Consider the following 12,403-nt stretch of genomic DNA (forward strand, 5'->3'; position numbering starts at 1 on the left):
GTCTTCCACCGTATGTGGTGTGCACCAAGACCGAGAACAAAGCTGACATCAAGTTACAGAGCAGCATTTGATGGCACAGCTGTGCTATAGGTGCTGGGGGTGGGGTGGGGAAGGAGCTGCACTACGGGTGTGCGAGGACTGTCCAGTCCCGTGGTGGCCATGCGGGTAGAGGACATTAATTTTTAAATCCCTGTTACATTGCTATTATGTGCCTAACACACTGGTTGATGCTCTGGGAAAAACCCCAAGTAGTTGACATATAATTAAATGTGTCTTGACTGTCTACGGAGTTCATGTACCATTTTGGAGAAGGAACAACCGTAGCAGAGAGGCAATAGAACATGCATTAGGTGGGAGGTGGTCAGGCTCCAGCATTCAAACTGTCTGGGTTTGAAGCCATGCCTGGCTCTGGGACTGGGTAAGTTACCTCTCTTTGCCTCTGTTTTCTCACCTATAAAATGGAAATAATTTCCCAGGGTTGTTGTTGAGGATTAAAGGTAAAGTGCTTAGCACAGTGCCTGGAATACAGTAAGTGCTCGATAGACATAAACCATCCTGTATTATTTCTAAGACTCTGAGGCTTGCCCTTTGGGTGTTTACAACCTAAAAAATAAATAAGACAGGTCCTAAAACATGACGTCACTGGACCTGGTTATTGCTGATAAATGTGTTACAGATGTCAGAGGAGGGCAAAGACCCTCAAGCAGAAGTCATTAAAGAAGGCTTCAGGGAAGAAGTGAAGACCTAGGCCTTCGGAAGCGGCTGGAATTTAGTAGGTGGGGAAGTTCTAGCCGTGAACAAATGGCAGACACAAGGACATGCAGGCAGGAAGGTGCCAGGCATGTTTGTGGGGTGCCAAGTTGGTATGGCTTGGCTTTAGCTAAGGTCCCACTGGGGAGTCACGAGAAAAGCAGCTGGAGAGGAGGTAAATCAGTGCTAGGTGGCAGCCTGTGAAGTCTGAACTTTATTGTGTATGCGATAGGAAGCTACTGGGAGAGCTTCTTCTTCTTCTTCTTCTTCTTTTTTAATTTTACCTATTTATTTGACAGAGAGAGCGCACACAAGCAGGCAGAGCAGCAGGCAGAGGGAGAGGGAGAAGCAGGCTTCCTGCTGAGCAGAGAGCCCAACAGGGGACTCAGTCCCAGGACCCTGGGGATCATGACCTGAGCCAAAGGCAGACGCTTAACCTACTGAGCCACCCAGGTGACCCAGGGAAGGCTTTAAGAAGGGAGTGGGATGTGCTCCTCCGCCTTCCAGGAAGGTGATCAGGGCTTACACATTAAATGATATTGCACCTACCATCACCAGGTCTGCAGAGACTCTCATCAGTTTCGGCTTCTTGCCATCCAGTATGCTGGAGGGCAGGGCTGTCCAGTGTGCAAAAAAAGACCCTTTCTCCATTTCTCCCACTCTTGGAGCATTCAGGACCGGCTGGGAAATGACCTGAGAATGGGGATATGGTTGGGGAGGCTGCTGCAGGTCACCGGATGGAGTTAAAATGGGTCCAGAATTGCTCTGCCCAATATGGCAGCCACTGGTCACTTGTGACTATAGAGCACTTGAAATATGGCTGCTCCAAATTGAGATGTGCTATAAGGGTAAAATACATACTGGATTTCAGAGACTTAGCACAAAAAAGATTGTAAAATATCTCAATATTTTTAATATCTTGGGCTAACAATGTTTTCAAAATTAATTTCACTTGTTCCTTTTTACTTTTTTATGGAGTTGCTAGAAAATTTACAATACACATGCAGCTCACATTATATTTCTATTGGACAGTCTAGTGGGACAGGGACTGGATGATTTATGACGTGGTTAATTACTAGGGCTGCAACTGTACACCCCATATTAGCCTGAGTGGGGTGCCTGGCTTCTAAAAAAGCCAGGCTTAGGGCACCTGGGTGGCTCAGTTGGTTAAGTGTCTGCCTTCAGCTTGGGCCATAGTCTCGGGGTCCTGGGATCGAGCCTCAAGTCAGGCTCCTTGCTCAGCGGGGAGTCTGCTTCTCCCTCTCCCTCTGTGCAGGCTCTCTCTCTCTCTCTCTCTCTTTCTCAAATAAAAAAAAACAAAATCTTAGAAAAGAAATTGAAAAAGCCGGGCTTGGATTTGAAGCAAATCAGCATTATGCTCAGGATAAGATGTTCAGGGAGGAAACGGTATATCATTGTTTGTGGTCAATTCTCCAGATTTCTTCAAAAGCTGGCTTCAAAATTCTGACTTTCTCCTGAGGCAGGAAGACTATAGGAACAGCGTCATGGGGTTGAGGAGAAACTCTTCACCCATGAGAGTAAAGGGAGAAGCTTCTAGGACACAGGGGGTGCTAGACCATGGGTTTCCTGGACCTCCTGTGGGTAGCATCTTGGGTGGGCCTGCCTGTGAACACTGCCAATGCTGGAGGGTTAGCAGCTGGTAGAGAGTCTGGGGTCAACAGGCCTCTGAAAAACACGTTGTATGTGAAGGAAATGCATTGAGCTGTTTTAAAAGCTTATCTCTGGGTTTTGTAATCACGGATGATTTTTTTTTTCTTCCTGTGCGTTTTAGGAGTTTTCTAACTTTCTACAGTGAATAGATAAGCAAAAGAAACTTCTTTTTTTTTTAAGAGTGAGAAGGGAACTGTCGTAGGTTCTCCGTGGCTACTAGGCAGAAGCTGGTCAGGAAGGGGACACAGACAAGATGTCTGCAAGTCCCCAGGCTTGATGGAAAGCAATCCTGACGGAGAGAGGTTCTTTTTGTGAAGGCTGGAGAATTTCCATCAGCAGCCCACGTAGGCAGGCCTGACTGCTGCATTCTGATGTCATGTTCAAGTTAAGGGGATTCAAGAGACATACAGAACTGCATTCAACTTCTCAGTGTACAAGTTACCATCTGTGTGTCCTTGGCAGGTCATCTGCCATTTTCAAGCCTCAGATTCCTCACACCTGCGCTGGTAACACCTTTAAGGATAGTAAATACTAGGTAAATGCTAGCTATCATTGCAATGGGATTCAGCTTCTCAAATATTCATTCTAACAGTAACAGAATGACATTCTTAAAGTTTCCTAGGCTCCAAGGTGGGTATTTCAGCAGCCTTTCTTTCCAGATAACACTGGAAGGGAACAGGTTGCCGAAAGACCTGCAGGGAGACAGGAAGTTGTGCTCCGTGGGTCACCCAGCAGCACACAGCTCCATTCCAATGCCTGACATTCCGTTCCCCATGTCAGAGGCCCTGAGGAAAGTCTGTGGTTCTGGAATCTCTAATTAGGAAAAGCCAGAATAATGGTAAACATTTTCACAGGGTTCCTATATCAACAACCTGCCAGTCACAGAGGGCAAGAAAACAATACGTCAGCCTCTAAACATCCCAGCTGGTGTTAATCAGGGGCTTGAGTTGGCTTGATGCCAGGTCTAATTGGACAACATTTCACTGTCCAACTCTGGGACAATCACAGTTGTCATTTTATTGCTAATGGGCTCAATGTTCAGAAGGAAATAGGGCATTTTCCCACCATTCTTGGTGTTAGTTTTTTTTCACTTTCTTTATGGTGCTAACATACACAAAATTTACCATCTCCACCATTTTTAAGTATACAGTTCAGTGGTATTAAATTCATCCTGATTTCTGTCTCTATGATTTTGACAACTCCAATTACCTCATGTAAGTGGAATCATATAGTATTTGTCTTTTTGTGACTAGCTTATTTCACTTACCATAATGTCCTCAAGGTTCATCCACACTGTAGCATGTTGTAGAATCTCCTTCCTTTTTAAGGCTGAATAATATTCCATTGTATGTATATCATAATTTGCTTATCTATTCACTGGTCGATGGACACCTGGGTTGCTTCCACATTTTAGTTACTGTGAATAAGGCTGCTTTGAACATGGGTACAGAAGTATCTCTTTGAGACCCTGCTTTCAGTTTTTGGGTAGATACCCAGCAGTGGAATTTCTGGATTATATGGTAGTTCTAGTTTTTTTTTTTTTTTTTTTTTTAAAGATTTTATTTATTTATTTGAGAGAGAGAGAGAATGAGAGAGAGAGAGCACGAGAGGGAAGAGGGTCAGAGGGAGAAGCAGACTTCCCGCCGAGCAGGGAGCCCCTTGCGGGACTCGATCCCGGGACTCCAGGATCATGACCCGAGCCGAAGGCAGTCGCTTAACCAACTGAGCCACCCAGGCGCCCCATGGTAGTTCTAGTTTTAATTTTTGGAGGAACCTCCATACTGTTTGCCATAATGGCTGTACTATTTTCCATTCCCACCACCAGTGCACAAGGTTCCCAATTTCTCCACATCCTCACCAACACTTGCTGTTTTCTGTTTTGTCAATAGCAGCCGTCCTAAAGGGTTTGATGTTAATACTAAACTGCTTGAGAACTTCCCATGTGTTTTTGTTTAATATCTTTGTTTAGGTGTTTCATCTCCACTTGGATGGCAGGCTCTTGTTAATTCTTGAACTGATGCATTTTCCCTGTTCTTTCTCCCCTAGTGCCATTCTCTAGGCATGTTGAAGTAGGGGCTGGCAGATAAGGATGCCACCCACACCTGGACGAGGGAGTCCGACAGGAAGATGGATTCTCTATGGGCTGTGTAGGTCACCGCCACAGGCCCAGAGCACAGGAATCCTGATGGTGTATGGGAGAATGAAGCCAGTTTACGACAGATACGTTGACCCTGAAAAACATCGCACACAGATCGCACACACTATCACCACGCCTTAACCCAGTAGTTCGCAGCCCACTGAACGATTTTGACCCCCAAGGGACAGTTGGCAATGTCTGAAGACATTTTTTTGGGTCACAGCTGAGTGGAGAGGACAACTGGCGGTAAGGGTATTACTGGCATCTAGTGGGTGGAAACCAGGGAGGCTGCTAACCATCCCTATCTACAAGAGAGTTCCATCTTCTCACCTCTACCCCCCCAACACAGACAGAATGATCTGGTTCAAAATGTCAGTAGTGCTGAGGTTGAGGCACCCTGAGTTAAGCTGATTCAGCAGTGAAAGCCCTCCATTATATGCCCCTAACCCACATGTCCAACCGTTTTTCTCCAAATGCATTTCTGCTTCTCACAGACAGGTCCTGTCCCCATTCCTAAACCTGCCTTTTTTAGTTTTGACCTCTGTGCCTTTTTTCTGTGGTTCCCTCTGCCTGAAATGCTCTCCTGCGCACCTCTCTGAACCCTGTCTTTTCTTCAAAACTCAAGCAGCTCCTTTGCTGTGAATGTGTCTTCAATCTCCCTAGTCACGGTAACTTCTCTGACCTTCCTCTGAAGCAAGAGCAGCTATTTCTCACTTGCAAGGCCCAGCAGGATGGCTGTTAGATGATATCTGGTGTGTAAGCTCCTTGAGGACAGGATATGTACATGTACATATCCTCTGTAGTGTTTAAGGTTCTCACTACAGAGCTATTGAATAACTACACACCTACACTGTCCAAAGTTTTTCCTTACTCTTCTTTTGGGAGTTTTTCCTGTACTATAAGAAAATGGAAGAACAGAAAACTGGTTGGTTGAGGCTTGGGAATACCTTTGATGTAGTAGGATTTGATTTGTGTGGCCCAGAGATGGGAATTTTATAGATTTCCAGCTCTTTCAATTAGATAAGCAGCTACTAATTCTTCATATAAGAAGTCTGTGATGACATACATGAATAAATAATAATGTAACACTGCCAAATGGCATGTTCAGCAGCAGAACAGCAGGGACCAAGGCTGACATTCTTCATTTCCCCAGTGAGTGTCAGAACAAGAGCTTTACCAGTCTGGAGGAGTCCGGAGGAGTTGGCCAGCCCAAACTTTATGACCCTCTGAAATTCTATTCCCTTTGATTGTACTGCACAATTTGAGCTGACAAATCTGTGTGTGTGTGTGTGTGTGTGTGTGTGTGAGAGAGAGAGAGAGAGAGAGAGAGAGAGAGAGAGAGAGTGGGGTCGCACAGTTGGAGAGAAAGAACTTTAAAAAGGAAGAGAATGAGCCATGGTGTCAGGAGTGTGTGAATTGCAGTCCTATTATGTCCTAGCTATGAAACTTTAGGCAATCTTTTTACCTTGCTGAGCCTTAGTTCAATTTTTTATCTGTAAAGTGGGACGATAGCACCTATCTGACTATGGTTCTAGTGAGGATTAACTAATGCAAATTGGTTGGCACAGTGTGGTAAATTGGTAAACTTACAATAAATGTTATTTTTCTCTGTGTCACTTTCCTTCCTTTCTCAGCCAACAATGATATGATAATAATAACACTTGTAATAACAACAATACCAATATTATAATACTTTGTATTTTGTAAGAATCTTCATATTTACTTGAGTTTCATCAGTCCCTTTAAAGTAGCTGAAGTAAATCCAATTTCTCAGATGAAGGGACAACTCCAAGGGCAGAGCTGCAATGAAGTAATATAAATAATACAGTTACAATTGCATAGAGGTCCTGTCTGCAAATCTCAAAATGGGTTGTTTCCCTGCAAACTAGCTTTCTTTCCTACAACTTTTTTTTCTATCCTTTTCATAAAAAAAATCTTTTTTCTTTAAGATTTTATTTATTTATTTATTTTAGAGAGAGAGAGAGTGTGTGTGTGTGTGTGTGAGAGAGAGAGAGAGTGAGAGAAAGAGAGTGAGAGAGAGCAGGGAGTAGGGGAAGGGCAGGGAAGGCAGGAGAGAGAGAATCCCAAGCAGACTGCGCTGACTGTAGAGCCCAATGCAGGGCTCGATTCTATGGCCGTGAGATCATAACCTGAGCTGAAATGAAGTCAGACACTCAACCGACTGAGCCACCAGGCACCCTCTTTTCTGTTCTTTTCTTCCCTCCTTCCCTCCTTCCCTCCTTCTTTCCTTCCTTCCTTCCTTCCATTCTTCCTTCCTTCCCTCCTTCCTTCCTTCCTTCCTTCCTCCCTTCCTTCCCTGGGTGGGAAGGAGCATTATGTTCCTATGCATTCTTTCCTTAGGCAATCTCAACCACACACTAGTCTATAATTACCATCTATATGTAGATGACTCATACAAAGATTTTTAGAGCTCTCCTCTGAGTTCTAAGTGGGTATATCCAGCTAGCTGCCTATTCACCATCAGCTCTTGGAGTTCTCAAATGTACCTCAAGTTCAAGACATGCAAATCTAATCCTGTAGTTCTGCTTCAAACCCTTCAATACTTCCCATTGTCCTAAAGAAAAGGATGAAACTAACATAGCCTAACGCAGCATTGTGTGCCATCTTGCCCCTGTTACTTCTCTGGCATCACCTTGCATGAGCCACCTACAGAAACCCACTTAGAACCCCAGAAATGGTATGAAGATTATTTTAAACTGAAGATATTCGAGATTCAACAGATGCAGAAAGAAGCCTTCTTAGAGCTTCCCTTATCTGACTAAATGTAGAAACTTTGGGGAGATGGAGATGCCACAAATTCCCTCTTCAGGGTAGCTTTTGCTCCTGGGAAGGAGATCAAGAGTTAACCTACCATGAACTCCCTTTCTGGGGGGAATTTTACTACCATGAAGGAGTCAGAAAGACCACTTGTACATGCGTATACATGCATTATCACAAACTTTCTTATCTCCTATTTGTTCTTCTAGAAACCCATTTGTCTTTTCTAAAGAAACTTATTTGTTCTTCTCATAGAGGCCTTCTCCCCATCTGTTTTCCCTACGAAATGAGGCTTATAGATCTCTGACTTTAACCATTTATCGAGCTACTTCTTTTTTTTTTTAAGATTTTATTTATTTGACAGAGAGAGAGAGAGAGAGAGAGAGAGACAGAGCTAGAGAGGGAACACAAGCAGGTGGAGTGGGTGAGGGAGAGGCAGGCTTCCCGCAGAGCAGGGAGCCTGATGCAGGACTTGATCCCAGGACCCTGGGATCATGACCTGAGCCGAAGGCATATGCCTAACCATCTGAGCCACCCAGGCGCCCCTTGAGCTACTTCTTTTGTAAGCTCCCATGTATATGTGAATATTTTTTTCTCCTGTTTTCTTTTGCTAGTTTAATTCACAAGCCTCTAGTACTGAACCTAAGAGGGTAGAGGAAAATATTTTCCTCCCTGACATACCCTTGATCTCTGTTCAACTACACTGGCTTTCTTTTAGTCCCATGATTCTTCCTTTTATAGACTTCTGCCTATACTTTTTCCTCTTCCAGGAATGCTTTTCCCTTTCCTTGGCACCTATTTAATTATCCTCATCTTTCAGAACTCAGTTCAAATAGCACCTCCCTAAGGGCCTTCTTTGAGCTTCCAATTTTAAGTTCTCAGGGCACCCGGTAATTGTCCTTTGTAGCACTTGTTACAGTCACAATGAAAATTCGTAGGCTTATTTAATTCAAGCCTTTTCCCCCAGTGTAAGCTTCTTGGTAGTAGAGATCCTGTCTATTATTGCTCACATCATATTCTAAGTTTCCGGCATAAAGTGGGTTCCCTAGAAAAACAAATTACTGAATGAATGAATGCATGAAAGTCCATGTATGACAGACTAGACCCTCCAAGATACCCCTTTCAAACAAAGACACGTGAAGACCCTACATCACAGTTCTTGAAGGCCATTCAGATAACTGGGGCAAAGCAATCTCAAAACAGCCAATGCTACTGCGGGAAAAGTTGTTACTCTATAGGGACAAATGTCCTGGTCATGGATTAGATGACAGTTTATCTGAGAAAGGTTGACCCAGAAAACCATCCTGTAACATGCAACATGCATGAGGGAACCAGATCAAATCTAAAAATAGCTTTATCACTGGAATTGAAAACACTTTAGTGAGGACTCAGTCTCTCTTCCTGCAACCTCTACCCTTATGGAGCCTTTTACCCTTTTTATTGAACTATAGAATCCCAGGATGGTAGTGCTAAGGCATGATCTTATTTTAAATAACTGCTCTCATTTTAAAATGAGAAAATTAGGTCTAAAGAGGCTTAGCAACTTCTCCCATATTACCCAGGGAGACGTTTGCAGAAACAGGGCTCAGACAGGGACTATCTGCTTCTCCTCCACAGTGATGTTTGGGTTCAACACCTCCTAGGTTTTAGGCATCTTGGGTGCTGAAGACCCTGCAAGATTTATGTTTTTGTGGGTCACCCAAATGGGAGGCAGGAGAGCCAGATTTATTTTCCATTTCTTTGGTCCACTGTAAAAATGAGCAAAAGTTTGGGTAGGGGGAATTCTAGCCAACCATTCAAAAGTCTAGGAGAAAGACACCTGGAGTGGAGACTGGACTATGGCAGCATGGAGGGCAGGAGCTTGGATTCTGAGGTTTGGTCTTAGCTTGGCCACCTGATAGCTTGGGCTATATCCTGGACGACACACTTGTTTCTCTTAATATTTGTTAAATGGGTTAATAATACTTGGGCTTCGGGCTGTTGTGAGACTCAAATACGATAATGCACTTAAGACATTTAGCCCAACGTCTGGCATCTGGTGGTCAATAAATGGAGGTATTGTTCATTGCCATCCTAAGTCAAACTCATAAACGCTTATGGGGGGGGTCTGCTTTAAAGACAAGCAGTTGGGGGAATAGAATAATTACTTGGGAGGGGAAAATTCAGCCCTCCTTCTAAATAACACACTTTCCTTAGATATGTTAATATATTTAATCAGGTGGCAGTCAAGCCCTGCTGGGCAGCTGAGCCTCTTTCAGTGACTTTGCATATCCACTCTCTGATGCATTAGTCACGGGGTTTACAGTTCACCATCTGGAGCAATTCTGCTTCCCTCATTCCCAAATTCTCAAGTAGCTTATCCATGTAACACTGATCACTGACAAAGAGTATTCATGGTTAGGAGGAGATTGAAGGGGTCCTCTTTTAAGTCTCTGTGGCAATGGTACAAAAATTATTTTGAGTTGGACTGGAAATATTTTGAGTTCCTGAAATCCCTTATCTGCCTAAATGCAGAGCCTCCCAAAAGAACTCAATTGTCATAAATCCCCTCCCCAGGAGCCACTCTAATCTTCCCAGAGAAGTCAGCACCATGCCCAAACAGACATTGTCACAAAACTATCCTGTCTCCCATACTCTCCCTTAAGGGCCCATTTATTTTTCCCCTACCATGCCCTTCTCCCTCTCCTCTGCTTCATCTCTTAGTATGGTATGTAATCCCCAAATTCTAATCACTGCTTTGAAACACACTGCTTTGTGAACTCCCATACATACGTGATTAAAATCATCTCTTCTCTTGCTAATCTCTCCTGTCAGTTTAATTCACAGGTCCCAAGCATTAAATTTAAGAGGGTAAAGGTAAAGTTTTTCTCCCCCAACAAGATCATGGTACCACTACAGGGTTCATAAACTAAAAACAAAAACAAACAAAAAAAGCATCAAATAAGCATAAGAAAGTATACTTTATTTTAACTATTTTGGTGGTGTTTTTTTTTTTTTCTTATCAAACATTAGATTGCTTCAAAAGCATTTTCTTTGGTGCCCCTGCTTTACTAGTGCCTGAACACATCTGCTCTGTGTAATATGCCAGGTAATCCAGGCCTGGGCATTGTTAGTCTTAATTTTACAGACTAGGAAGGAAAGGCTAGGAGTTCCCGGTGCATTAGGTAAGGAGTGAAAAGTGAGGATAGTCGCAGCATGTTGAAGGAGTCAGAACTTCTACTACACATCATTAATGAACCCTTTGGACTATTTCCAGTTCTTCTCCGCGATCAAGAGCACTGAGACAAACATCTTTGGGCATGAAGCTTTGGGCACATGCATCTCTGAATACTTCTGCAGAATAGGTTTTTAGCAGTGGAATGTTGAATTCAAAGCCTATGAACACTTTCAACATCTGACTCTGTTTTTAAATTATCTGGTAATGTTTTCTCATTTCTTAGGAATCAGAAAATCTAGCGCTTGAAGTTACTTTTACTTGTGGTTGTGCTTCTACTTTCCAGAAATGAAACTTTGTTCAGGGAAAATGATACAAAACTTGGAAATAAGGCAGAGATGTGATGTGTTAATATCATCTAGGAATGTGTCCTAATAGGGCAAACTACAGCTCAGCCGACTCGCTGAGGAATATAACTTCATTTGATAGACAATAATTGACTATTATTGTCATTTAATTTCACAGTTTCAGAGGTCCTGCCCCCTCACAAAGACTCCCTAAAACAGAGAGCAGGCCCTAGATCCAGAACCTCACAGAGATACTTTGTGCCTCCCGGGCCTTCCGACTGCTTCAGCCAACTGATGTGGGAAACAAAGGCAGAGAGAAATTGTTCAATTTCCTTACTACCTACAGCCCATTGACAAGTCCTTGAAAAAGGCAGAGTGACAGTCCTCTAGGGATTCAACTGTCTCGATGTTAATACTTTGCTAAAGGCTAAAGATAATCCTCGCCTAACCCTCCTCTCTGCCCGCCCCCCGCCCCCCAGGATGCTGTAAGCCTACTTTAACACATAAAATTTCCTTTAGAAATTTCTTTTATCTCTAAACCCTCCAAGGTATGTGTTGGCAATCACACCGATTGCCAAGCATATGGCCCACTGATATACACCTGAAGGGTCTCATGACTGAGGTCTTATTAGACTGTAATAAGTGACCTTTTCCCAACAACTGCTAGCCACCTCAAGGTCCTGGAAACCTTGCTTCCAAAATTCCTTAGAGACTTGTGCTGTCCCCAACCCCCTCCCAACTTGAAAGTAAGTAATGCGCCACTCCTCATGACCCCAGTGCAGCTCCTTCTGCCCACGGGTCCTGTCCCCCGTGCTTTAATAAAACCACCTTTTCGTGCCAAAGACGTCTCAAGAGTTCTTCTTGGCATTCGGCTTTGAACCCTAACGTCTTTTCTACATCACAGCCAATGAATTTTTGCCAAGATACGGCAAATTTGGTTCATTTTCAGAGCTCTTTTGCGTCAAAGTCTGGTGGTCATACCTATCTATTCATTGTGCATAAGATGTCTTTGTCTTTCAAAAATTAGAAACAGAAAATATGGTTCTCTAAGTCATGTCTGTCTGCCCGTTGGAAACTGCTAGGACCTGATGTTGTCTTTCAGGGGACCTTTGAAAGGCCTGGTCTGGGCCCCAGAAGCACTGACCAGAGAGAAGGCCTGGTAGACAAGGTTGGAAGTTAAATGCTCATCCTCCAGGTTAAAGGCTGGGAGCCTGGGTAAGGCTCTGTGGAACCACGTTTGTGCTGGGAAGTTTGTGAGTTTCCAGAGGAGAAGTCCAGACCTGGGCTTGCAGGCTTCTGTCAACATTTCTGTTTAAGGAATTCCACGGGATGGAACCATGAACGATCCCCAGGGTGGATGGGGAGAAAGTAGTGGCCCACACTTTCCACGTGTCCAGTTCTGCACTCTCGGAGGGGTTTACCTACAGAGGCTTATTTTTGTTTGTTTGTTTTTGTTTGTTTACTGTAGGCCCATGTGTTAGTGTCTGTACTTGTGTCTGACCCATGGCTAAAGCTAGAGCACTGGAACTTGTGGTTCTTGTTTGTGCATCTGTGTGTGAGGGAAAC

The sequence above is a fragment of the Eumetopias jubatus genome, unplaced genomic scaffold, assembly GCF_037043125.1.
Source record: "Eumetopias jubatus isolate StellerSeaLion01/CBP00866 unplaced genomic scaffold, mEumJub1_p1.0 scaffold_9, whole genome shotgun sequence".
Taxonomy (NCBI): Eukaryota; Metazoa; Chordata; class Mammalia; order Carnivora; family Otariidae; genus Eumetopias; species Eumetopias jubatus.